At 44.4% G+C, this 25,061-nt stretch overlaps 1 long non-coding RNA gene across 1 annotated transcript in view; it reads left to right on the top strand.

Moving 5' to 3' along the window:
* Nucleotides 1-5,143: 5,143 nt before the first annotated feature.
* The window catches only part of LOC150067590 (uncharacterized), a 43,963-nt gene continuing 24,045 nt past the window's right edge, over nt 5,144-25,061 (top strand). Inside the window, exon 1 of the long non-coding RNA XR_016534632.1 lies at nt 5,144-5,370. This is a non-coding gene — a long non-coding RNA (uncharacterized LOC150067590). The remainder of the gene's footprint in view (nt 5,371-25,061) is intronic.

Raw genomic sequence — 25,061 nt, 5'->3', positions numbered from 1 at the left:
CCCTGGTTCGATTCCTCGGCACCGCATGTGCATAGAAAAAGCCAGAAATGGTGCTGTGGCCCAAGTGGTAGAGCTCTAGCCATGAGAAAGCCCAAGAACAGCACTCATGCCCTGAGATCAAGTCCCAGGACTGGCAAAAAAAAAAGAAAGAAAGAAAGAAAGAAAGAAAAGTCTGAGACTCCTTTCTCACAGAAGCAAGCTGGAAGGAATCCCACAACCACTGGAAGCCGAAAGTAGAATGAGTCTTGGGGAGAAATGAGACCCTATCCTAAAGATAAGGAGTAAAAAACAGGACTGGGGACATGGCCGTGGTAGAACTCTAACTTAGCTTGAGTTCAAATGACCGTGCTGTAATAAATAAATGAATGAATAAAGTGTGTGTGTGTGTGTGTGTGTGTGTGTATGTTATGTGCATGTGTGCATGTATACATACACACAATTGCTTATAAAAGCACCTGAATTTGACAGTATAAATGTGAAGGAGCCGGGCTCAGTGGCTCACACCTGTAATCCTAGCCACTCAGGAGGCTTAGATCTGAGGATCACGGTTCAAAGCCAGCCAGAGCACTAATGACCATGAGACTCTTATCTCCAATTAACCATTAGAAAACCCCAGAAGTGGTGCTGTGGCGCAGGGGGTATGGTGGTAGCCTTGAGCTGAAGAGCTCAGGAATGGTGCCCAGGCCAAGAGTCTAAGCCCCAAGACTGATTAAACAAACAAACAAACAAAAAGTGAAGGGGAACATTCTACAAAGAAGAGGATGGGGAAAAAAAAAAAAACAACTGTTTATGAAGTCAGTCTGAGCCACAGGGTCAAAGCAGTACTGAAGTTACAAATATAAAAATATATAGCACAGTACCAGGAGTGACAAGTTGATCAAAGAAGAAGGTGGTCTCTCTGATCTCGGCGACAGGAGGATCACACCTGAATGTTTTATGGTTGCTAGCAACTGAAGCCCAACCATGAAGGGGAAGTAGACTCTGGAGCTCCTCTCACCTCGCCTTAGGCCAGCGACCCATCACCCAGCTGCTATGCTGGCTGCAAAGGGTTCCCAGCTGCCTGAGTTCCAACTGCAGCCATTTCCTGGAGGGAGCTGCCCTGGGGACTGTCACTCCCTGAGGGATTCTGCCAGTGATTGACAGGTACTGAGACACAGAAAGCTTCCTGTAGCCCTGCTCTTCGGGCTGCCACCTGTGATGCTAGCTACTCAGGATGCTGCAATCTGATGAGTGAGGTTCGAAGCCAATGTGGGCAGAAAAGTCCATGAGACATTTATTTTCAATGAATCAATCAATAAAAAGCTGGAAGTGGAGCTGTGTTTGGAGTGGCAGGCCTTGAGTTCAAGTTCCAGTATTGAGAGGCGTACACACACACACACACACACACACACAACTCCCTATGCCTTAACTGCTAGAGCTTTCCTGCTGTGGATTTGGCTAAGATAAGATCAATCTGGGCCTTGTTCACCTTTTTTTTTTCTTTTCCTGTCTTGTTTAACTTCAGCCCATACAGGTTTTTCCTCCCTCTGTAAATCTTACTCTTTGATTCTTTATTTATTTTTGCCAGTCCTGGGGCTTGAACTCGGGGCCTGAGCACTGTCCTTGGGTTTTTTTTTCTCTAGGCTAGCACTCTGCCACTTGAGCCACAGCACTACCTCTGGCTTTTCTATGTATGTCATACCGAGGATTTGACCCTGGGTCTTCATGCATGCTAGGCAAACACTCTATCTCTAGGCCAAACTCCCAGCCCACTTTGATTCTTTTTATAGGCTCTATTTCCAAGGATTCTGACCCAAGATCCATCAGAAATAAAATAGCCTGAAAAACCATTGATCTAACTTCTCAAGCAGAATCATGGCCTGGCTTTCATTAGCATCTCACCTCTCACCTCTGCTTGTTTCTGTGTTCCTTTATTTTTCCTGTGGCCTTCCCTATTTACATCATGTAGACAGTTCAAGAGTCCTGCACAAAGACAACTTCTTCATCAGTTGTTGAAGAAAAGCTTCAGGACTTCACTCTGACTAGATTATCTCGGGGTCACATGACTTTCAAGAACTCAACCATTACAAGTGGTGGTGATGACCCCTGATCTGATTGGTCAGGACAGGAGCTTGGGCTCATTCTTAGAAGTTGAGTGCTGCTGTCATTCCTAAAGTCTCTGTATGCATGGAGGGTGAGGAAGAGTGTTTCTTCAGGGGAAATTAGGGTGCCCTCATCCGAAGAAATAGAATGTTTGAGGCAGGGACAAAAATAACACCTGCTCTCAATAGATCCTGCTACCCTAAGATTGTGCACCCGAAGTCTTTAGGATACTGAGGCCTATGGAAACTGCCATGGGCAGAAAGAACAGCAGAAAGGGACCATCTCCCATCGGGGTGGGAATCTGTGCAAGTGATGGCAGAGGGTGTGAATTGGAATGAGAGATGGATGTCATATGGTTTTCTTTTTTTGGCACTGGGGTTTGAACTCTAGAGTCTTGTGCTTGCTAGACAGATATTCTGCTATCTGAACCTGCACCCCAGGCCCCTCTCCGCTTTTTGCTTTCATTATTTTTCAGATAAGGTCTTACTCACAATCTTCTTATCTATGTAGAGCTGGGATTATAGGTGTGCGCCACCACACCTGCCTTGTTGGTTTGCTTGAGTTGATTTTCAGCCACCATTCTCCCAGTCTCAGCTTCCTGAGAAGCTGGGATTACAGGAGTGAGCTACTATGATGCCTAGTCTATAATCTGTAAAGCTGTGAAGGATGTTGATGCTTACTCAGGAGGATAAGATCCAGAGGACTGAAGTCTGAAACCAGCTCAGGTAGGAAAGTCTTTGAGATTCCATCTCCAAAATATCAGAGTGAAGGCATAAAGTTCTGAGTGCAAGTTATGTTACTGGCACAGAATCCAGAAAATAACATTAGGAGGCTGAACTCTCTCTCTCTCTCTCTCCATATATATATAGCCAAGAAAGAATAGGCCTGTGTGAGGTGGAGTGGTTGCCCTGACTGTAGCAAAGGTGAAAAGGCATGTTGTTCTTCCTGTGACTAATAAAATACACTTTTACTTCTTCCTTACCTTGACTTTTTTCATGAGGGCTGTGTCTGGCTCGACAATATCTGGAATGCCCCACCCTGGCCATATCTGGGCCCCACCCCAAGAATTCCAGCCTGCAGAACTTTCTCCTCTCAGGTTTTTCCACAGCCTAAGCCCTAGCTCTCCCTCTGCCACAGTCTGGTGTAATCACCCCAGGATAGTGGCTGTCTCATCTTTTATTCCTCAGAGTCTTATTCAAGGATATGTTTGCTTCTGGGGCTGGGAGTTGGGCCTAGGGGTAGAGTGCTTGCCTAGCATGCATGAAGACCTGGGTTCCATTCCTCAGTACCACATACATAGAAAAAAAGCCGTAAGTGGTGCTGAGGCTCAAGTGGTAGAGCTCTAGCCTTGAGAAAGTCCAAGGACAGTGCTCAGGCCCTGAGCTCAAGCCTAGGACTGGCAAAAAAAAAAAAATGTTTGCTTCTTAAGCCTGGTGCTAGTGGTTTATGGCTGTAATCCTACTCAGAAGGGTAACATCTGATCGAGGTTTGAAGCCAACTCAGGCAGAAAATGAGACTTTTATCTCCAATTAACCAATAAAAAGCTGGGAATGGAGATGTGGCTCAACTGGTAGAACACTAACCTTAAGTGGAAATTTATCAACCCTGGGTTGATAAAAAAAAAAAAAGAATGTTATTTTGTTGGATATATAATTTTTTTTTTTATTAGGGATTTTGTGGCTGGAAACTTTTGCCCTGGTGGACGATGTGACTAAGGCGCCATAGGATCTGACCATTCTCCAAGATTCTGGGAGGAGCTGGTGGTACTGAACTTGAATCTGACTTACGGATGAATAATTGGAAATACCCAAGGCCACTGGCAGTTGGCAACAGCACCCCCTCTTTCCCTCCGATTGAGCTACACCAGTGAGCAGACCTAGAAGACCTATAGGAGAGAAGGGGCCCCAACCTAAGAATCGACTCTGGATAGGCTACAGGATGCAACAGAATTTCTGCCTTTGTACAGAACTCCCCTGATCTCCCTTCCTCCTCGGCCTGCTTGAGAACCCCCATAAAAGCCTTTCCCCCCTCTTTTTCTGTATTTCTGCCGCAGATCCCTCCCCACCCCCAGGTGGAATAACTTTTTTCTTTGGGGGGGCTTCCTCCGCTTGCTGGGGAGAGGGGGTTCGGACAGGGGCAGGAAGGGGCCTGTCCCCACCGTGACGACTCGACCACGGTGGCCGTTTGCTTGCTTCTCTCGCCCCTTTGGTCTGTATTTCTCCCATTGACAGTCACGGGCCAGGTGTTGCTAAGCGTGCACACACATGGCCCCTGTGCTGCACACAAGCATTTTCCGGTCTCAGAACTGCAGGAGAAATGCACTCCCCGCGGTGCAGCCTTCGCGTGCGGGCGGCTCTTCCCGGCGTCTCCAGATGCAAGCGCTCTCCCTGTTGCAAGCCCAAGCGTTCCTTCTTTCTCTTTTCAGGTAGATGTCAGCAGCCTTCTTTTACCGTTGGGGAAACTGACTCAGAGGACGCAGGCGGCGGCTCCCGGGGAAGCCGAGGCCTGCCGGGAATTCAGGGCTCCAGGCCAGAGTGGAATTTATTGTCTCGTTTTGGAAAAGCATGAACGTGAAATAAATCCACTCGGAGCCGCAGCGGGGCCCTTCACGCCCCGACGAGGATCGCGATGGGGTCTGGAGGATTACCGCAGTTAGGACTGCAGAAAGAGCTGGCGGCTGGGCGGTGGCCCTGTGGCCCTCCGCGGGTCCAGCCGGGTCCACCGCCCTGCCCCTGACAGGGCGACCAAGCCACCGCGGCTCCTTTAAGGCCCAGAGCCCCGCCTCCAGCTGGTCGCAGACCTCGTCCCACCTCCTGGCAGCGGCTCGGCCAGTTCTAGCCTTCCCTCGGCGATGAGGTCATCTTTCCGTTTCCTATAGGCTGCGCTGAGCTGTCAGTCAGGGGAAGTCGCGCTCCCGTCTTCACCTTCCCCGTTTCCCGGTCCTCCCCTAACTCCCCTTCATCCAGCAAGCCCAGTCTGCATAAGCACGCTGGTTGGTCAACGCTGCCATCACTCCTCTAGTGGGCGGGGCGGGGGGCGGGGTTTGGGTGTGGGGGGCGGGCCCACAGCGTCCCTAGGCTGAGAGGAGCCGGTGACGGCCGTGTCTGTGGTAGACCCCGGCGGCGAGAGCGACCGTCCCACCCTCCCCACCCCCTGGGTCCTGTCCGCCACTCTCCGTTCGGTGAGCGCCGGCGTCTGCCCAGTTCCGCGTACCCTAGCTGGTGGTTGAGTCTGAGGAGGAGAGTGGAGCGGCCGGCGTCGGAGCGGGGCCGGGAGGAGCGCGAGGCGGTGAGTCCGGGCGGGGACCCCTCCCCCACCGCGGCCGCCCCGCGCGCGCCCGCGAGCATCCTCCCCTCCCGCGCGCCCCCGCCGCGCCTCCCCCGGGGTCCGGGGGGCACGGACCCCTCCGCCCGCTTCTGGGGTTCCCCTGGGCCCCGCGGGGCCGGGGGCGCGGGGCCCGGGGCGCCGGGCCGCGCAGTCGGGCCGGGCAGTCGAGTAGTCGGGCGTGGTCGTGCACCTGTGCGGCCCCGGACCGGGCCGGGCCGCGCCCGCTCGGGGGTGGGGGGGGGAACGGGGCACACAGGTTCCCGCCCTCGCGGCGCTCGGGGCTTAACCGCCGCCCCGGGGCGGGGTGGGGGGCGTCGGGGCGTCTTCTCTGCGCTCCTGTGCCAACCTGCAGGACCCAAACGCCATCGGGCTCCTGCGATCGGAAAGCAGGCTCACCTGGACGTGACGCCTGGTCTGCAGGGCTCCTGCAGATCGGAAACTTAACGGCCACGAAAGGAAACAGTCCCTCCTTCCCCGACGTTACCATTAGAAAGCACGGATGCTCCGGGGTGGCTCTGGCTGCAACTTGCCAGCCGAACTCCCGGACCTGCCTGCCATTTGTTAGGTATCTAACTTAGGGCTTCCGTTTTGTTCTTCATCTGAAAAATAAAAAACAAAAAAAAAAACACCAAAAAAAAAAAAAAAAAACCAAGACAAAAAAGTCCACGGAACTAATGGCAGCAGTCGTTGCATAGGATTTTTTCAAAGTATTGAATGAAAACATTTCATAAAGGTCCAAGAAATATTTCCTGGTAGGAGATTGAAGAAAGAAAGTTGGGCCAATGTGTTGATTGAAGCAGAAATCCAGATTGGCCTTGTCAGGATTTGTGTTTTCTCCCTGTTATGTGGCATAACTAAAGGACATTTCCGTGGACAGTTTACTGTTTGTCAGCCTGTACTGAATGTGCGTGTACAGGAATGTGAGATACACCACTTAAATAGAATAATAAAGTTATACCCACACTTCATATGTTTTTCTTTTTCTTTTTTTTTTTTTACAGAGTTTTAAACCCAGACAGTGTTTGGAATGCCTCCAAGTTTGGAGTTTTTGAGGTCTTACATGAAGTCAAAGTCTGTAACATAATCTATTTTCTTCCCAGTAAGTTAGACTCAAGTGCTTTTCTTTAGACCATCTTCCCCTAGACTCCCAGTTTCACTTAGGAAGTTTTGCTGTTGGAAAGCAGCTGCCTCCCAGGGGTGAGGTGGTACAGCCAGCTGGCCCACAGCCCTATCGCTGCAGGGTGGAGAACCTTTGTCTTTGCCTAATGTTGTGTTTTTCATAGCAAATCAAAGGGCTTTATGACACCCGATTCCTTACTGAAATGAGTTAGAAACAAATTATTACTGCTTTCTTCAGAGACATATGCATGGAAAAAGTGCTCTAGTGGGACCTCAGTTCTTTACCAGTATGGTTAAGAAGGGCCCCTCTTTCAAAAGGCTTCCAAAGTCACATTCACTAGGATATGTTTTTACTTAGACTTAAATCATAAGAGATGGAAGTGTAATATGTATTCCATCAAACAGAAGTATTTATTGCAGACTTTCTTCGTCCTGAATGCTCTGCCAAATGCTGTGAGGGAGGGATTCAGAAAAGTATAAAATAGGGTTTCAGCCCATAAAGGGCAAAACCATAAAGTTTGGGTCATCTAGTCATTATTATAGGTGCTTTTTAAGTAATGACTTCACTTATTCAGCAACTTTCTGTTCCAGGTTTGTAATATGCCAGGTGTTCTTCTCAGTGGGGGTTATCAAGATAAGTGAGATAAGTGGTCTCAGTTCATAAGAGGCACACAGTTTATTGGAGGAGGCAGAAAATGACATGGCTATAACGATCTGAAATGAGGTGCCAGCTAGGAATTGTCGGAGAGTCTAGGGAACTTTTCCTTTGGATGTGTGGGAAGCCTTTAAAAGAAGATGGGGTTTAGCTGTATCATAACTCAGATGAAAGAGATGAAGAATATTCCAAACAGAGGTAACTGAACTTAAAAAGGGAAGTTGCTTTTTTTGTTGTTTTTGTTTTTTTTTTGGAGGGGAAGCAGTCCTGAGGCTTGAACTCAGGGCCTGGGCACTGTCCTTGGGCTTTCTCAAAGCTAGTGCTCTACCACTTGAGCCACAGTACCACTTTCAGCTTTTTCTGTGTATGTGGTACGGACCACTCTACTACTAGGCCACACTCCTGGCCCAGCCAGGTGTTTTTTTTTTTTTTTTTTTTTTTAATTATTTACTACTGGAGTTTAAACTCAGGGCCTTGCATTTGCCCGGCATGTGCTCTACCATTTCAGCAATAGCCCCCTAGCCCTAAACTAGGCCTGTACTTAATTCTTACACAAACTCTATGAGGTTGCTTTTGCTTCTACCTTAGGATAAGGAGACTGAAGCTTGGTATAGTTAAATAATGCAACTAGCATTACAGTTAGTGACATATAACTCGAATTTCTTGGCATTAAAGTATAATATACTGTTGAATGTAGTGGTTCATGTTTGTAATTTTAGGTGCTTCAGGGTGGAGATCAACTAGGTGCTCAGTAATGTTTGTTGAATAGAAAATGAACATGCAAACATGTGTTTATGTAGGCAATATCTGTGGATTAGATATGGTTAGAATGGTAATTGGAAATGTTTGACCAGAGAAACTTTTTTTTTTTTTTTTGCCACTCTTGGGCTTGAGCTCAGGGCCTGAGCACTGTCCTTGGACTTTCTCAAGGCTAGAGCTCTACCACTTGAGCCTCAGCACCATTTCTGGCTTTTTTTCTATGTATGTGGTACCAAGGAATCAAACCCCCGTCTTCGTGCATGCTAGGCAAGCATTCTACCACTAGGCCAAACTCCAGGCCCAGAGAAACATTTTTATTGCCTGCCTGATGCAAGACTCATTAGGAGATTAGATTTCAGAAAGTCTTTGGAAGAAAAAAGGAAGAACATTGAAAGTTGTAGACAAAGTGGTAGGGGCATAGGGCATAGTTTATAAATGGATACATGTTGGAAGGAAAGGAACCTGCAACAATCGCTCACAGATGCGATTCAGCAAATATAAATCCTATTCATGTCTTAGGAGCCTTAAATATCAAAGAGATAGTCTCTATTCTCAAGGAGCTTGAAGTTTTGGAGAATGAGTATGTTCCTGTTTCTGTGCAGCATGTTATTACCTCAAAAGTTAGTGTTCAAGACAACAATAGACATTTTTTGTCTCACAATTTCTGCCAGTCAGGACTTTGGGAACAGCTTGACTGAGTGGTTCAGGCTGTTTCTTAAGAGAGGCCCGTGATATATTAGTTGGTGTAGTTATCTGGAAGCTTGACTGAAGTTGATGGATGTTCCTCCCATCTGGCGCGTTAGGTGGGCTGTTGGTGTCAGCAGTCTCTGGCCTCCACGTGGGCCTCTCTGCAGAGCTCTTTGAGTACCCCCTTGGCCTGCAGCTGGCGTCCCCTAGTGCAGGATCTCCAGGAGACCAAGCCAAATTGCTTTTCAGAATCTGCCTTTAGAAGTCACGTACTATTATTTCTCCAGCGTCCTGTTGGTTCACTTTGTAGGAAGGGACTCTGTAGGGAATGAACTCTAGGAGGTGAGGATCATGGGAAGGCGGGGGGGTGGGGGCTGCGCACCACTACAGTGGGCAAGATAGAAAATACTTTCCTGAAAGGAAAGATTACTTGGTAAACCTAATTCCTTTTTAGATACTTATTGCTGCATGCCTTCTACATGATAGACCATATATATCGAAATGGGAGCTGAATTAGGACCACTAAATTTTTCTTTTTTTTGAGGTGGGATCAAACCTAGGAGCTTGTAAATACTGGACAAGAACACTACCACTGATCTACATCTCTAACCTACATTTTAATTAAGGCCAGTACTGAAAGCAGGGACAAATATTTCGTCTGTGTATAAAGTAAAGGTAGAGACATTTTCTGATGAAAAAAATTGAATCGTCAGTATGACAAATAGTAATAGAGTATATGTAACTAATATAAATTCTGGAGTCTAGCTGGGTGCTAGCTACACAGGAGGCTGAGATCTGGGGATCACTGTTCAAAGCCAGCCTGGGCACTTTAGAACATGAGACTCATCTCCAATTAATTACTAGAAAATGGGAAGTGGTACTGTGGCTCTAGGGGCAGGGAGATAGCCTTGAAGCTGAAGAGCTCAGGGACAACGCCCAGGCCCAGGGGTAGGGTAGTAGCCTTGAGCCAAAATGCTCAGGGACAGTGCCCAGGCCGAGTTCAAACCACAGGACCCACAAAAAATAAAAACAAAAAAATTCTGGAGTCTGATTGGCTGGGCCAATTCCACTTGCTAACTGTGTAAGCCCAGGTTGTAAGAATGTGATACTTTTGCTGCTTTGTGTAGTCTTTCCTGTGACTCACAAGCTGTAAAATAAGTATAATAATGGTGCCTTCTCTGTATGGCCTTCTGATGAATATTAAGTAGATTAAAAAGTCTTCCTAATCTGGCAGTGGCTCATGCCTGTAATCCTAGCTACTCTGGAGGCTGAGATCTTGGGATCTATGTTCAAAGCCAGCCTGGGCACAAAAGGACCTTGAGACTCTTACCTCCAATTAACTTCTAGAAAATGGGAAGTGGGACTTGGCTCAAGGGGTAGGGCGGTAGCCTTGAGCTGAAGAACTCAGGGACAGCACCCAGGCTGAGTTCAAGCCCCACGACCCACCAAAAAAAAGAAGTCTTCCTACCACCTTTGCTTGGCCATCATCATTGTTAGTATGATACATTGGTTTTTGTTGTTGTTTTATTATTTTATTTTCATATTCAAAAAGATACAACTTGAAATAGTACTAGTTTTCTCCTTCTATTCTGTCGGGGTGTGGCAGCTTCTGGGAAGTGGGGGGACTACATTCACATTGGTTTATCTGAGAATTTCCCTACACAGCCCAAAAGGGACACTGTGGCTAAGCACATCTACATGGCAGATCACCACAGGAAAAACAACAGAAAATAACAAAAAAGGAGCAAAGATTCACAGCAAATGAATGAACTATGATACTGTTTTTGTTGTTGTTGTTTTCTGTCCCCAAATGTTTTCATTTTGCAGTTGTAATTAAGGATGTCCACTTTGGGATTTGGGATTTTTTTTTTTTTTTTTTTTGCCAGTCCTGGGCTTGAGCTCAGGGCCTGAGCGCTGACCTTGGACTTTCTCAAGGCTAGAGCTCTACCACTTGAGCCTCAGCACCACTTCCGGCTTTTTTGTATGTATGTGGTACCAAGGAATCGAACCCGGGTCTTCATGCATGCTAGGCAAGCACTTTAACCACTAGGCCAAACTCCCGGCCCCGGATTTTTTTTTTTTTTATGGCTTATGTTTACATCATATTTTAAATGACAAGTTTAACAAACAAGTGTTCAAGGAGGGAATCTCTAATTATAATCTCTGGGACTTTTAGTATTTAGAACTTAAAATTAGGCTAAGGGTTTGTATGTCATAGGAACATATCAATTTATGAAATAAAACATTATGTCTATAGAGTCATAGGTTTTTATGTCTATATAGTTATGTTTGTATTTCCATTACCATGTCCATAGCTTTGGGTATGCAGTTATTGAGTCCTCGCTCTTGTACTCTTTGGATTTAATAGCCACATATTAAGGATACCATGCGCCTTTTGTTCCTTGGGATTGTTTTTTGACAGTAACATGAAATTGACCATGGGTGAATGAGGTTAGAATCGGAGACATGAATGAAGGTAGACTGAGAGAAATATTCAGAAGGAGGCATTGAAATGTCAGCCATTTCTGCTTCATCAAGTTTTTCCAGTTCAAGTATGTACTCTACATAATTTTGATTTTGCCCAATAGAGTGAACCAACTCCACAGTTTAAACAAGACCCAAGAAAGTATACAGTTGGTTGCTGAGAGTATCTCCTTGTCCATCTTTTTTTTTTTTTTTTTTGGCCAGTCCTGGGCTTGAGCTCAGGGCCTGAGCACTGTCCTTGGACTTTCTCAAGGCTAGCACTCTACCACTTGAGCCTCAGCACCACTTCTGGCTTTTTTCTATGTATGTGGTACCGAGGAATCGAACCTGGGTCTTCATGCATGCTAGGCAAGCACTTCAACCACTAGGCCAAACTCCCGGCCTCCTTGTCCATCTTTGAATTACTAGCTCCTCTGCGGAAAGAGGCACATGCTTCTTCGAGGTGGAACTAGGATCCATGGTAAACATCTAGAATAAGCTGGGCCTAGTGGCTCACGCCCGTAATCCTAGCTATTAAGGAGGCTTAGATCTGAGGATCATAGTTCAAAGCCAGCCTGGGCACAGGCACTAAAGTTCCAGAGACTCTCATCTCCAATTAAGCACATGAAAATCAGAAGTGGTGCTGTGGCTCCAGGGGTAGGGTGGTAGCATTGAGCTGTAGAGCTGAGGGACAGTGCCCAGGCCCAGCATTCAAGCTCCTTGACTGACAAAACAAAGACTCCTAGAATGAGAACTGGTATAGTTAACTGAAGGACAGATTAATCTAGAGGGACTTAAAAAATACAGAAAGATGCCTGGTACTTGTTGGCTCACACCTGTAGTCCTAGCTACTCTGGAGGCTGAGATTTGAAGATCCTGGTTCCTGCTAGCCTGGGCAGGAAAGTCTGTGAGCTGCTGCTGCTACTGGCATCACCACTGCTGCAGTCTTGGTCGTCGTCGTCCTCCTCCTCCTCCTCCTCCTCCTCCTCTTTTTTTGGGGTCCATCTCCAAGCGTGAACTCTGGTCTTGGACGATGTTCCTTCATGGAATTTTTACTCTTTTCGGGGGGGTGTCATGGAGCTTGAACTCTAGCTTGGGTGCTGTCCCTGAGCTCTTCAGCTCAAGGCTACTGCCCTACCGCAGGAGCCACTTCTGGTTTTCTAGTGGTTAATTGGAGATAAGAGTCTCTTGGCTTTGTGTTGCTGGGGCTGGCTTTGAACCTTGATCTTCCGATCTCAGCCTCTTGAGTAGCTGGCTTGACTCATTGTTTAGCCACTTGGGGGCAGTGAGAAATTCAATCAGTGGTTTGAGATCTACAAGTGTGGTGGCTGAGTTTGGGCACTTCCTCACTGTATTTAAAGTCTGCTCAGCAGTAATATGAGATCTGTAGAAGCCTTGGAAGGAATGTTGTGAAAAGTCCTTTTTTCTTCAGATGGCCTACTTTTATTTTGTGTATGTTTGGTTCATCGTTCTCCACTCTGATTAATATACATTTGGAAATCATGAGGCCTAGTAAGGAGTAATTTAGGTAGTTCCTTTTGAAGACTGGAGTGTAATCTGTTTGTTACCATATTTGAAGATGTATGGGCCATTTCCAAGACTTTGTGCTCTAAATTTATTGGTGGAAATTTGAGGTTCTTTTTGTTTGTTTGTTGAAACATCTATGCTTCAAAGTACAATGGATATATATATATATATATATATATATTTTTTTTTTTTGCCAGTCCTGGGCCTTGAGCTCAGCACCTGAGCACTGTCCTTGGGCTTTCTCAAGGCTAGAGCTCTACCACTTGAGCCACAGCACCATTTCTGGCTTTTTTCTATATACGTGGTACAGAGGAATGGAACCTGGGCTTTGTGCATGCTAGGCAAGCACTCTATCACTAAGCTAAATTCCTGTCCCCAATGGGTATAATTTGAAAAAAAAAAAATCTGAACTTTCTAGTGTGGCAGAGTAAAAATAACCAGTGAGGTTACATGTCAAATGTAAGAGTATGAGTAGGTCTATATCCAGGTCTGCAACCATAGTGCTACTAGTACTTCATTTTCTTCATTTGTAAAAAAAAAAAAAAAAAAAAAAGAGAGAGCCATAACAAAACAAAAATTCATTATAACAATGTGAGGTTGTTGTAAGGGTTGTGGAAAAAAGGTAAAGGAAAGTGACAGTGACATCCCATTTTATGCTAGGGACTGTGGCTACCTTATTAATGTATTATTTATACCAACTCTGCGAAATAAGTAGTAGCACCATTTCTTTTTTGTTATTGTCAGTTATGGGGCTTGAACTCTGGGCCTGGATGCTGTCCCTGAGCTCTTCAGCTCAAGGCTACTGCCCTACCCCTGGAGTCAACTTCTGGTTTTCTAGTGGTTAATTGGAGATAAGAGTCTAATGGAGTGGGCCGGGAGTTTGGCCTAGTGGTAGAGTGCTTGCCTAGCATGCACGAAGACCTGGGTTCGATTCCTTGGTACCACATACATAGAAAAAAGCTGGAAGTGGTGCTGAGGCTCAAGTGGTAGAGTGCTAAGCCTTGAGAAAGTCCAAGGACAGTGCTCAGGCCCTGAGTCCAAGTCCAGGACTGGCAAAAAAAAAAAAAAAAAAAAAAGTCTAATGGACTTCAGTGCTGTGAACGGCTGTCCTCAGATCTCAGCCTCTTAAGTAGTTAGGATTATAGGCATTAGCCACCAGTGCCCAGCTATCCCAATCTTCTTCTTTCTTCTCCTCCTCCTCCTCTTCTTCAAGATTTAAAAAAAAATCATTTTCCTAAATCCGAAGCAATAGCATGGTACCTTTTTTTTTTTAATGCCTTTACCTAAATTCTGATTCTGAAGGTGAAAGTGGAATCAATATCTATGCAAACTGGACATGATTTGTAAAACTTAGGCAAACTGTTCATGGCATTTTTATTTTCAACATGTCTAAATACCTGTTAGGGGCCTGAATAAAGCAGAGTTAATTATAGTATAACCTTTTGTTCTATTTGGAGAGTGTTAAGGGATTTTTGAATCCTCTCCAAAATTCACCTTCATCAAGTGAGTGAATTTAGAAAGTCCTTCCTAGACCAGGATTCTCTTCCTTCTCTCTGCCACCTCTTTGGACACTTGTTTCCTCTTTGAAAAGTCTGGTAGGTTGCCTCCTGTGTGGAGAGAGTTGAGCTCTGTTTTGGAGTTGAGTGCCCCAGTGTTCCATGTCGGCTGTTATTCACTCTGTGATCTTGGGCAAGGGAATGAATCTTTCTGAATTTTTCATTTCATAAGGAAGTTGTGAGTGTTAAACTTACATGTAAAGCATCTAGCATATCGTAGTCATTCAGTACATGTTACATTTTACAACACAATTTCTTCTGCAGCAGTAACCACAATTACAATTAAATGATATATAATTAGGCTGGGCACATGGTTCAAATGTTAGGAGTAGGAGTGACCAAGCTTTGGGCCTGGAGTTTGGCCTTAATGGTAGAGTGCTTGCCTATTGTCGGGGTCTCCCCGACCGGCAGGAAGGATAGAACATGCCCCGACCAAGACGAGGCCGAGAAAGGTTAGGGCTGACTGTCCGCCTTCACCCAGCCCTCCCTCGCAGGAGGACAAACAGACGCACCAGGGAGATCCGTCACGACAGAAATTGGGCTTTGAAGGGTGATTAGGTGTTGGTTTGTGGTGTCAGGGAAGGGAGACCATTCAATATCAATAGTTGCCTTTCAGGGTCCTTATGATTGGGCCCGAGCCAGGGTAGGTGGCTCACACCTGTAATCCTAGCTACTCAGGAGTCTGAGATCTGAGGATCAAGGTTCAAAGCCTACCCCGGGCACAAAAGGACCTGAGACTCTTGTAACCCTTTTTACTTTTTTTTTTTGTGTGTGTGTGCGGGTTGTGAGGCTTGAACTCAGGGCCTGAGCACTGTCCTTGGACTTCTCTCAAGGCTAGAGCTCTACCCTTGAGCCTCAGCACCACTTCCAGCTTTTTTACTATGTATGTGGTGCCGGGGAATCAAACCCTGCTCTTCATGCATGCTAGGCAAGCACTCTACCACCAGGCCAAACTCCTGGCCCCTCTTATAACCTCCAGAAAATGGGAAGTGGTGCTTGGCTGAAGGGTAGAGTGGTAGCCTTAGGCTGAAGAGCTCAGGGACAGGGCCCAGACCGAGTTCAAGCCCCATGACCCCCCCCCCCTAAAAAAAAATAGAGGCGGGTAGATTGGCCTACTGGGAGAGTGCTTGCCTAGCATGCACGAACACCTACCCGGTTTTGATTCCTTGGTATTACATACATAGAAAAAGCCAGAAGTGGCAGGCTCAGTGGCTCAGGGACATCGCCCAGGCTCAGGGGTAGGATAGTAACCTTGAGCTGAAGAGTTCAAGGACAAGTTCCCAGGTCTACAGTCTAAGCCCCATGACTGCCAAAATTTTTTTCATATATTTTTTATTGTAATTAATAGAAGGGCTACATTATATTCACCAGATAGAAGTTGCATTACTTCACATACATTAATACCATTTCTCATGTCTTGGTCCCCATTTCCCTCCCCCCACAAAATTTTTTTTTGAGGTACACGTGTGTGTGTGTGTGTGTGTGTGTGTGTACATGTGTATACTCAGAGCTCAGTGGAGCTCAGTGGAATTCTTGAGTTCAATATCTCTAGCCTTATTTTTGGCTGGTTATTTGGTAGAAAGAATTTTATGAATTTTTTTGCCCAGACTAGCTTCTAGAACTGTGATCCTCTGGATCTCAGCCTACTGAGTGGCAAGGATAATGGACATAAGCCTCATCTTGTTTCCCCCCCTTCCTTATCCGATTTCAAATAACCAAATATGCATATATTGCCTTAGCTTCTTGAATAGCTAGAAGTAAAGTCTTAGGCCACTCACTGTACTTGGCTGGAATTAGTAAAAAAAAGTACTTACTGAGTTTTAAAACTGTTTTCTCAAAAGGATCATAAAGATGAAATATGTAATTAAGACTGCAGACTAATATGAACATCTAAAATACGTGGTATCAGAGGGTTGCTATAGCTCATGTGATTTCTTGGTCATCATACAGTGACAGTTGCTTCACGTATCTCGTTATACAACCCACTTCCATTTCCCATTGAAGAGAAAATGAGGCATGAAATAGGCAATGATCTAGTGTTGGTATTTCCTTGACTTCATTGATCTTGATGAGTAAAGAAAGAAAAATATTTAAGTATAGGGAGTATAAAAACACAATCGCATAATTTGATAAAAGGCTTAGGAAGAAGCCAACTATTTGGTCCGTGTTGCATATTTTGATGATTTGGTTTGCTTAATAGTGCATGAGATTGGTGTTACTCCTTGCATTGGTGATGTTTTGAGGCTAAATGTTTGGTCTTATAAAAATAATATTCCCTTTTGAAACCCTAGATTAGATACCACAATTAGTTGTAAAATACAAAAATGTATAAACATCTTGGCTACATGTTATGAGATGTTCATATCCCAGAGACATTTATCTCATCAGAAAGTAAATAACAATCACTAACTGTTAGTGTTATAAGCCAATGAGACTGCAGTACCTTCAAGCACTTTGGTGTACTATAAGTTATAGCAACAAGAATGTGAACTAAAGCCAACTTCAGGATGCAGAGTTTTCCATCCATTCGTTCATCTATTCATTATTAGGTTTGAACTCAGGGCTTCATGCTTACTAGGCAGGCACTCTCCCATTTGAGCCACATCTCCATCCCTTTTTATCTTTTTTTTTTTTTCTTCTCTGCCTGTGTTTTTGAGATAGGGTTTCATCCTCAATCCTCCATCTCTCCCTGTCCTGGAGTAATGATCTTCCTGATCACACCATCTACATAGCTGGGATGACAATTATGTGTCTGGGATAACAGATGGGGTATCACCCAATCTATCTCCTGAATAGCTAGGATTACAGTCATGAACCATTGGTGCTCTGCCTTAACTGGCATACCCTCACCCCCACCCCCAGTACTGGGGTTTGAACTCAGGGTCTTGCACTTAACTTGCTTCCTTTCCTAGAACGCTACCATTTAAGCCATGCTTCCAGCTTTGTCTTTTGCTGGTTATTGTTGAAGATGGAGTCTCTTGGTCTTTTCTGGTGACTTCACACTCAGTCCTCCAGATCTCAGCTTTCTGAATAGCTAGAATTACCATCGTGAACCACTTATACCTTCAGGAATTTAAAATTATTTTTGGTGCAATCCCAGGCCTTGTGCAGTATGTAGCTTGAACCACACCTAGAGCCTTTCTTGCATTTTACTTTTTTCATATATTTTTATTGTAATTAATAGAAGGGTTACATGATATTTGCCAGATAGAAGGTGCATTAATTCACATACCTGGATACCCTTTCACATGTCTTGGTCCCTATTTCCCTTGTACTTTTATTTATCTACTTTTTGTCCATCTTGGGGCTTGAACTCTGGGCCTGGGGCTGTCTCTGAGCTCTTAGCTCAAGGCTACTGCCCTATCCCTTGAGCCACAGCCCCACTTCCCATTTTTTAGTGATTAAATGGAGATAAGAGTCTCACATTTTTTAGTGCCCTGACTTTGAACCGTGACCCTCAAATCTCAGCCTCCTGAGTAGCTAGGATTACAGGCGTGAGCCACTGCGAAGCCTGCATTTTAGAAGCTTTGCCCAAGCTTCTAACTTGTCATCTTCCTGCCTTTGTCTCTGTCTGTCTCTGCTCGGATGAGAGGAGTGTGTCACCATGCCCATCTCTGTGTGGAATTTTTTTTTTTTTTTTTTTTTTTTTTTTTGCCGGTCATGGGCTTGAGCTCAGGGCCTGAGCACTGTCCTTGACTTTCTCAAGGTTAGAGCTCTACCACTTGAGCCTCAGCACCACTTCCGGCTTTTCTATGTATGTGGTACCGAGGAATCGAACCCGGGTCTTCATGCATGCTAGGCAAGCACTTTAACCACTAGGCCAAACTCCCGGCCTCTGTGTGGAATTTTAAATTATCTTTTGAAATTATGATGACTAGCTGTTAACAGTTTGATGGCACAGCATTTGGAGCACTGGTCTGGGCTTGCCTAGTTCGTATGAGGTCCTAGGTTCAATCCTCAATATCGACCAAACTTTTCGTGTGTGTGTGTGTGTGTGTGTGTGTGTACTCAAAAATCAATTCAGTGAAAATAAGGAGACAGGGAACTTAAGGGAGTACTTAATAAGGAGAGCATAAGGCCTCTTAAACTGAAAATTTTATTACTGAGCTTTCTCTTAGTGGAAATATATCATTAGTGGTGATATGTCACGTTCATAATTTGAAACACCCAATATTATTAAATCATTTGATTTCCTCTACAGATTCAGAGTGTTCTCAGTCAAAATCCCATGAGATTAAAAAAAAAAAAATTGGGGGGCCGGGAGTTTGGCCTAGTGGTTAAAGTGCTTGCCTAGCATGCATGAAGACCCGGGCTCGATTCCTTGGTACCACATACATAGAAAAAAGCCGGAAGTGGTGCTGAGGCTCAAGTGGTAGAGCTCTAGCCTTGAGAAAGTCCAAGAACAGTGCTCAGGCCCTGAGCTCAAGCCCAGGACTGGCAAAAAAAAAAAAAAAAAAAAAATTGGCTTTCTTAATCTCAAATGTACATTGAAGTAGAGAGTATACTGGACCTGCAATTGGCAAAGTTGTTGAGAAGAGGAAGAACAAACTTAAGGTAATTAAATTACCCATATTAAAATTCTAATAAAGCTACAGCAATAAAAACAGTGTTGTACTAGTATAAAAACAGATATATGAACCATTGGAACACAATAGAAAGTGCAGATAAATGATCAGTTGATTTTCAATAACAGCCAAATATAATTTAGTAGGAACACATGCTGCTGGAGTGCCTAGATATTTATATATTAAGAAATGAGGGCCGGAGTTTGGTCTAGTGGTAGAGTGCTTGCCTAGCATGCACGAAGACCCGGGTTCAATTCCTCGGTACCATATACATAGAAAAAAGCCAGAAATGGTGCTAAGGCTCAAGTGGTAGAGCTCTAGCCCTGAGAAAGTCCAAGGACAGTGCTCAGGCCCTGAGCTCAAGCCCACGACTGGCAAAAAAAAAAAAAAAAAAAAAAAGGAAGAAATGAGCTGGATGCAGTGCCTCACACCTGTAATCTTAGCTGCTCAGGAAGCTGAAATCAGAAGATCTCAGTTCAAAGTCAGTCTGAGCACTAAAGACCAAAAGACTCTTATCTCCAATTAACTTCTACAAAATGAGAAGTGGCACTGTGGATCAAGGGGTAGGGCGATAGCCTTTAGCAGAAGAGCTCAGGTACAGTCCCCAGGGCCAGAGTTCAAGCCCCACAACTGACAAAAAAAAAAAAAAGAAGAAAAAGAAGAATGAATCTTAGTACTAATCATCATACGCAAAAATTAATTTGATATGGCTCATAGACTTAAACATATAGAATGGGCTAGGAATGTGGCCTAGTGGTAGATTGCTTTCCTAATGTGTATGCAGCCCTGTGTTAGATTCCTTGGTACTGTATAGATAGAAAAAGCCAGAAGTGGCGCTGTGGCTCAAGTGGTACAGTGCTAGTCTCGAGCAGAGAAAGCTCAGGGACAGTGCCTAAGCCCTGAGTTCAAGTCTCAGGACTGGAAAAAAAAAAGACAAAAAAAAGGGGGAGGCCGGGAGTTTGGCCTAGTGGTAGAGTGCTTGCCTAGCATGCAAAAGACCCGGGTTCAATTCCTTGGTAACACATACACAGAAAAAGCCAGAAATGGTGCTGTGGCTCAAGGCTCAAGTGGCAGAGTGCTAGCCTTGAGGAAAAAGCCCAAGGACAGTGCTTAGGACTAGAGCTCAAGCCCCAGCACTGACAAACAAAATAAAATGAAAATAAAAAAACCTAAAATCTCCCCCAAACCCCCAAAACTCCAAAAGTTCAATAGCATGACAAATAGCACCATTAAAAAGTTACTAAAAAGTACTAGTGGCTCATGCCTGTAATCCTAGCTAGTCAGGAGACAGATCTGAGAATTGTGGCTCAAAGCCAGCCAGGATGGAAAAGTCTCTATGAAACTCTTAACTCTATTTAACTACTCAAAAAGCCAGAAATGGAGCTGTGGCTCAAGTGGTAAGAGTGCTAGCCTTGAGCAAAAAGAAGCTCAGGGACAGTTCAAGCCACAGAACTGGTACACACACACACACACACACACACACACACAAGGGTGTGCATGAATGCATGCATATATGTGCACACACACAATCCAGATTTTTTGTTTCCTGTCAGTCTTGTGGCTTGAACTCTGTGCCTTTGATCCTCAGATCTCAGCCTCTTGAATTGCTAGGATTACAGGCATGAGCCACCAGAGAGAGCTCAGCTATGTATATTTATTTCCTGACTTGGTTTCTTCCTGTACTTGTGGCATCAGAGTAGTGGAGTCACCTGGTAGGGATTATTTTCTCTTCCATGGATGTAATATAATATTTGTAGGAAGCATGTTTAAAAAAGAAAACCTAGTGAGAAGCTAAATAACAAGTGTTCAGAGCCCATAATGGATAAAAAGATAAGAAAAAATATATAGGACTTCAGGAAACTGCGGACTTTGGCCTCTTGTCCTCCACCTTTACTTGGCACATGTCTCTGCAGAGGAAGCCAAGGGAGATTAAGAACTGCTTCTATCTGATAATAGCCCAGAAATTGAAGAGGAGGCAGTTCCACAGCTACAATCTGAGTCCAGCAAGAGTGTTTAATGAACTGCTTTTGCCTTTGCAGTCGTCAGTTTGTCTCTGTGCTTAAACAGCAGAGGAACTACATGAGAGAAAATGTGACTGAACTATGGAAACAAGGAAAAAGGAAATCAGTATTAGAATTGTGTACATATGTGCTTTTGTCCTTATAGCAGATTTCTCTTATTAAGAACTAGTTCTACTTAAATCTTTAGTACTATACCAGAGAAGGAAGATGAAAAGTTTTATATCCTTTAGTAAGAATATCCTACGTTGGGTGTGGTAACATATGCTTGTGATTCTATTTTCTTGAAGATATGAAGTTCAAGGTCAGCTAGGGTTATAGCTCAAGTGGTAGAGTGTTTGCTTAGCACGCTTGAGGGTCAGAGTTCCATTGCCAGAGATGCAAAGAAAAAAAAGAATATCATACTTAACAAAAGTTTGTGTCATTCAGAACATGGTATTTCAAGTATATGTTACATATTTTGTTTTGGTGTTTGAACTCAGGGTATCATTAGCTTGGCAGGGACTGTGCTGTGTGAGTCACACCTCTAGCACTGCATGTTATCTTTTTTTTTTTTTTTTTTGTGGGTTATAGGGCTTGATCTAGGCCTAGGCACTGTCCCTGAGCTCTTCAGCTCAAGGCTACTGTCCTACCCTTGAGCTGCCCCACTTTCTATTTTCTAGAAGTTAATTGGAGATAAGAGTCTCAGGTCCTTTTGTGCCCAGGCTGGCTTTGAACCTTGATCTTCAGATCTCAGCCTCCTGAGTAGCTAGGATTACAGGTGTGAGCCACCATACCTGGCTTCCAGCATCATTTTTTTTTTTGAAGAGATTTATCTTTTTAGTCCTGGATTTTCTATTCCATTGGCCTTCAGTTCTGCTGTTTGTGCCATTGCCATGTTGTTTTTTTACAGATATGGTTCTATAATATGCTTTGAAGTTTAGTATTGAGATACCTGCAGTGTTGTTCTTTTTACTTAAGATTGCTTTTGCTATTCAGGATCTTTCATGCTTTATCCTGGGATTGAGCTCAGCGCCTGGGCACTGTCCTTGGACTTTCTCAAGGCTAGAGCTCTACCACTTGAGCCTTAGCACCATTTCCGGCTTTTTTCTATGTATGTGGTACCGAGGAATCAAACCTGGGCCTCCGTGCATGCTAGGCAAGCACTCTACCAGTAGGCCAAACTCCCGGCCCTTTTAAAAATCTTTTCTTGCCAGACTTCAGAATGAAAAGCATATTAAAAAATATATGGAACTAGCTGGGTGCAGTGGCTCATGCCTGTAATCCTAGCTACTCAGGAGGCTGATATCTGAGGATCAAAGTTTAAAGCCAGCCTGGCACAAAAGGACCTGAGACTCTTATACTCTTATCTCCAGAAACGGAAGTGGAGCTTGACTCAAGGGTAGCATAGTAGCCTTGAGCTGAAGAGCTCAGGGACATGGCCCAGGCAGAGTTCAAGCCTCATGACCTACTATATCTGTCTGTCTGTCTGTCTATCTATCTGGAACTAGTTGGACACTGGTGGCTCATGGCTATAATCCTAGCTTCTCAGGAAGCTGAGATCTGAGCAGCACTGTTTGAAGCCAGTTAGATCAAGAAAGTGGGTGAGGCTTATCTCTCTAATCTTTAATAGAGCCGGAAGTAGACATGTGGCTCAAGTGGTAGAAAACAGCAAAAGAAACTGGGACACTGCCCAGGCCTTGAATTCAGGCCCAGGACCAGCACCCCCCCACCCACCCAAAAAAGGAGCTAAATAAATTTGCTTTAGGCAGTTTTCTGAGATCTGGCAAATTCAAACAAGAATATTAGGATTGTTCCTCATAGTAGATTCCCCACCTGGAATGCAGTTGGCAGTAAAGATTATGCAATCACATTCTTTATCAAATGTTCAGTTAAGTTTATTGTCTTCTAAAACACTTGAGGAAGTCCCCTACTCTGTTCCTTTCAGTCAAGGAGCTGATCATGGACTAAATGAGTAAAAGAAAATGAATCTGACTCTGGCGATTGGAGAAGAATGCTAACCCCCAGGCCCATGGACTTATTGCTGTTGCCCAGAATGTATCTCAGAGATCAGAACCCTTTGGTTGTAAGCAGTAAGAGCAAGCAAACAAACAAAACAACAAATTGTAGCTGAAGCCTGCTCTTGCTATTTAAAAGATTTTAGATTGGTATGGAATTTAGAGGTGATTTTTGTTGTTGTTGATTAAAATCACCCTTGGGCTGGGCCCTGTTGGCTTTATGCCTGTAATCCTAGCTACTAAGAGGTTGAGATCTGAGGATCCAGTTCTGAAGGTAGCCTGGGTAGGAATGTCTTTAAGACTCCAATTTAGGGCCAGAAAACTAGAAGTGTTATTGTTTTTCAAAGTGATAGAGTGCTAGCCTTGAGCAAAAAGAGCTCTGGGGCAGTGCCTAGACCCTGAAACTTTTTTTTTTTTTCTGCCAATCCTGGGCTTGGGCTCAGAGCCTGAGCACTGTCCCTGGGTTTTCTCAAGGCCAAAGCTCTACCACTTGAGCCACAGCACTTCTGGCTTTTTTCTATGTATTCAGTACTGAGGAATCCAACATAGGTCTTCGTGCATGCTAGGCAAGCACTCTACCCCTAGGCCAAACTCCCAGCCTAGACCCTGAGCTTAAAAAAAAAAAAAAAAATCGGGGCTGGGAGTTTGGCCTAGGGGTAGAGTGCTTGCCTAGCATGCACAAAGACCCGGGTTGATTCCTCGGTACCACATACATTGAAAAACGCTGGAAGTGGTGCTGAGGCTCAAGTGATAGTGTGCTAAGCCTTGAGAAAGTCCAAGGATAGTGCTCAGGCCCTGAGCCCAAGCGCAGGACTGGCAAAAAAACAAACAAACAAACAAAAACTAGTACTGGTTTTACTAGTCTTTTTGTTGTTGTTGTAGTAAATATGTATTCTCTTTCAATCCATTCTCTCCAGAGTAACACAAAGAGAAGCACATCACTTGTCTATTTTTTTTTTTTTTTTTGCCAGTCCTGGGCTTGAGCTCAGGGCCTGAGCACTGTCCTTGGACTTTCTCAAGGCTAGAGCTCTACCACTCGAGCCTCAGCACCACTTCCGGCTTTTTTCTATGTATGTGGTACCAAGGAATCGAGCCCGGGTCTTCATGCATGCTAGGCAAGCACTTTAACCTCTAGACCAAACTCCCGGCCCCTCACTTGTCTATTTAAAGCCTTCATCTTCACAAGTCTTTTTCTTTGTATCCAGAACAGCAGATTTCTTCATATGACCCACAGGGAACAAGCATGCTGTATCTTTTCAGTCTCCCTACCTAATCTGGCCTTCCTTTTCTTTCCCTTCTGGTTTTGCTACCTTATCATCCACTGGTCTTACCACAGTTTTTTCAGTTTTCCTTATTATATCAAAAAATGCAGGCATTTTTTTTTTTGTCCTCAGGTTCCTTGTTTGTTTCCTTTATAACTTGAAGAGAGTGGTAGTGAGCTTTCTGCTTGCTTGCTTACTTTTTTTGTCTTCCTTTGTTCTTAATTTTAAATCCAATGAGAATAGATACTGAGTTTCTCCTTTCTGTTTAGCATATTGTGACACATAATATATATTAAAAATATCTGGCTGGGCAAGGTGGCTCATGCCTGTAATCCTAGCTATTCAGGAGGCTGAGATCTGAGTATCAAGGTTCAAAGCCAGCCTGGCACGAAAGAACTGAGACTCTTATCTCCAATTAACCTCTAGAAAATGGGAAGTGGGACTTGGCTCAAGGGTAGGGCAGTAGCCTTGAGCTGAAGCTCTGGAACAGTGCCCAGGCTGAGTTCAAGCCCCATGACCCACCCCCACTCCCCCCCAAAAAATCAGCTGTGTGGAGGATGTTTTGCTGATTTCTGCTTTATATAAAAATGAATACATTAACATATAAGGTATGTATTGGCATCTACTTGATGATCTGATAATCTACAAAAATATAGATTAACTTAATAAAAAAGAAATAATTTGGGCTGGGATGTAGCTCAGTGGCAAAGCACTTGCCTAGCAAGTGCAACGTCCTGGGTTTGATCCCCAGTATCAAAAAACAAAAGTCAAAAAAATACAGTTAAGAAAAAAAAGAAATGATTTGTTCAACTCTCAGATTGAGGTTTTTTTGTTTTTTGTTTTGTGTGTGTGTGTGTGTGTGTGTGTGTGTGTGTGTGTGTGTGTTATGAACTCTGGGCCTGGGCACTATCCTTGAGCTCTTAACCTTAAGGCTAGCAGTCTATGACTTTGAGCCACAATGCCACTTCTAGTTTTCTGGTGGTTAATTGGAAATAAAAGTCTCAGGGTCTTTCATTCTCAGGCTTGCTTTGAACTGTGATCCTC

The sequence above is a fragment of the Megascapheus bottae genome, chromosome 2 (genome assembly GCF_031878675.1).
Source record: "Megascapheus bottae isolate mThoBot1 chromosome 2, mThoBot2.hap1, whole genome shotgun sequence".
Classification (NCBI taxonomy): Eukaryota; Metazoa; Chordata; class Mammalia; order Rodentia; family Geomyidae; genus Megascapheus; species Megascapheus bottae.
This window is presented reverse-complemented; position numbering and strand designations above follow the sequence as displayed.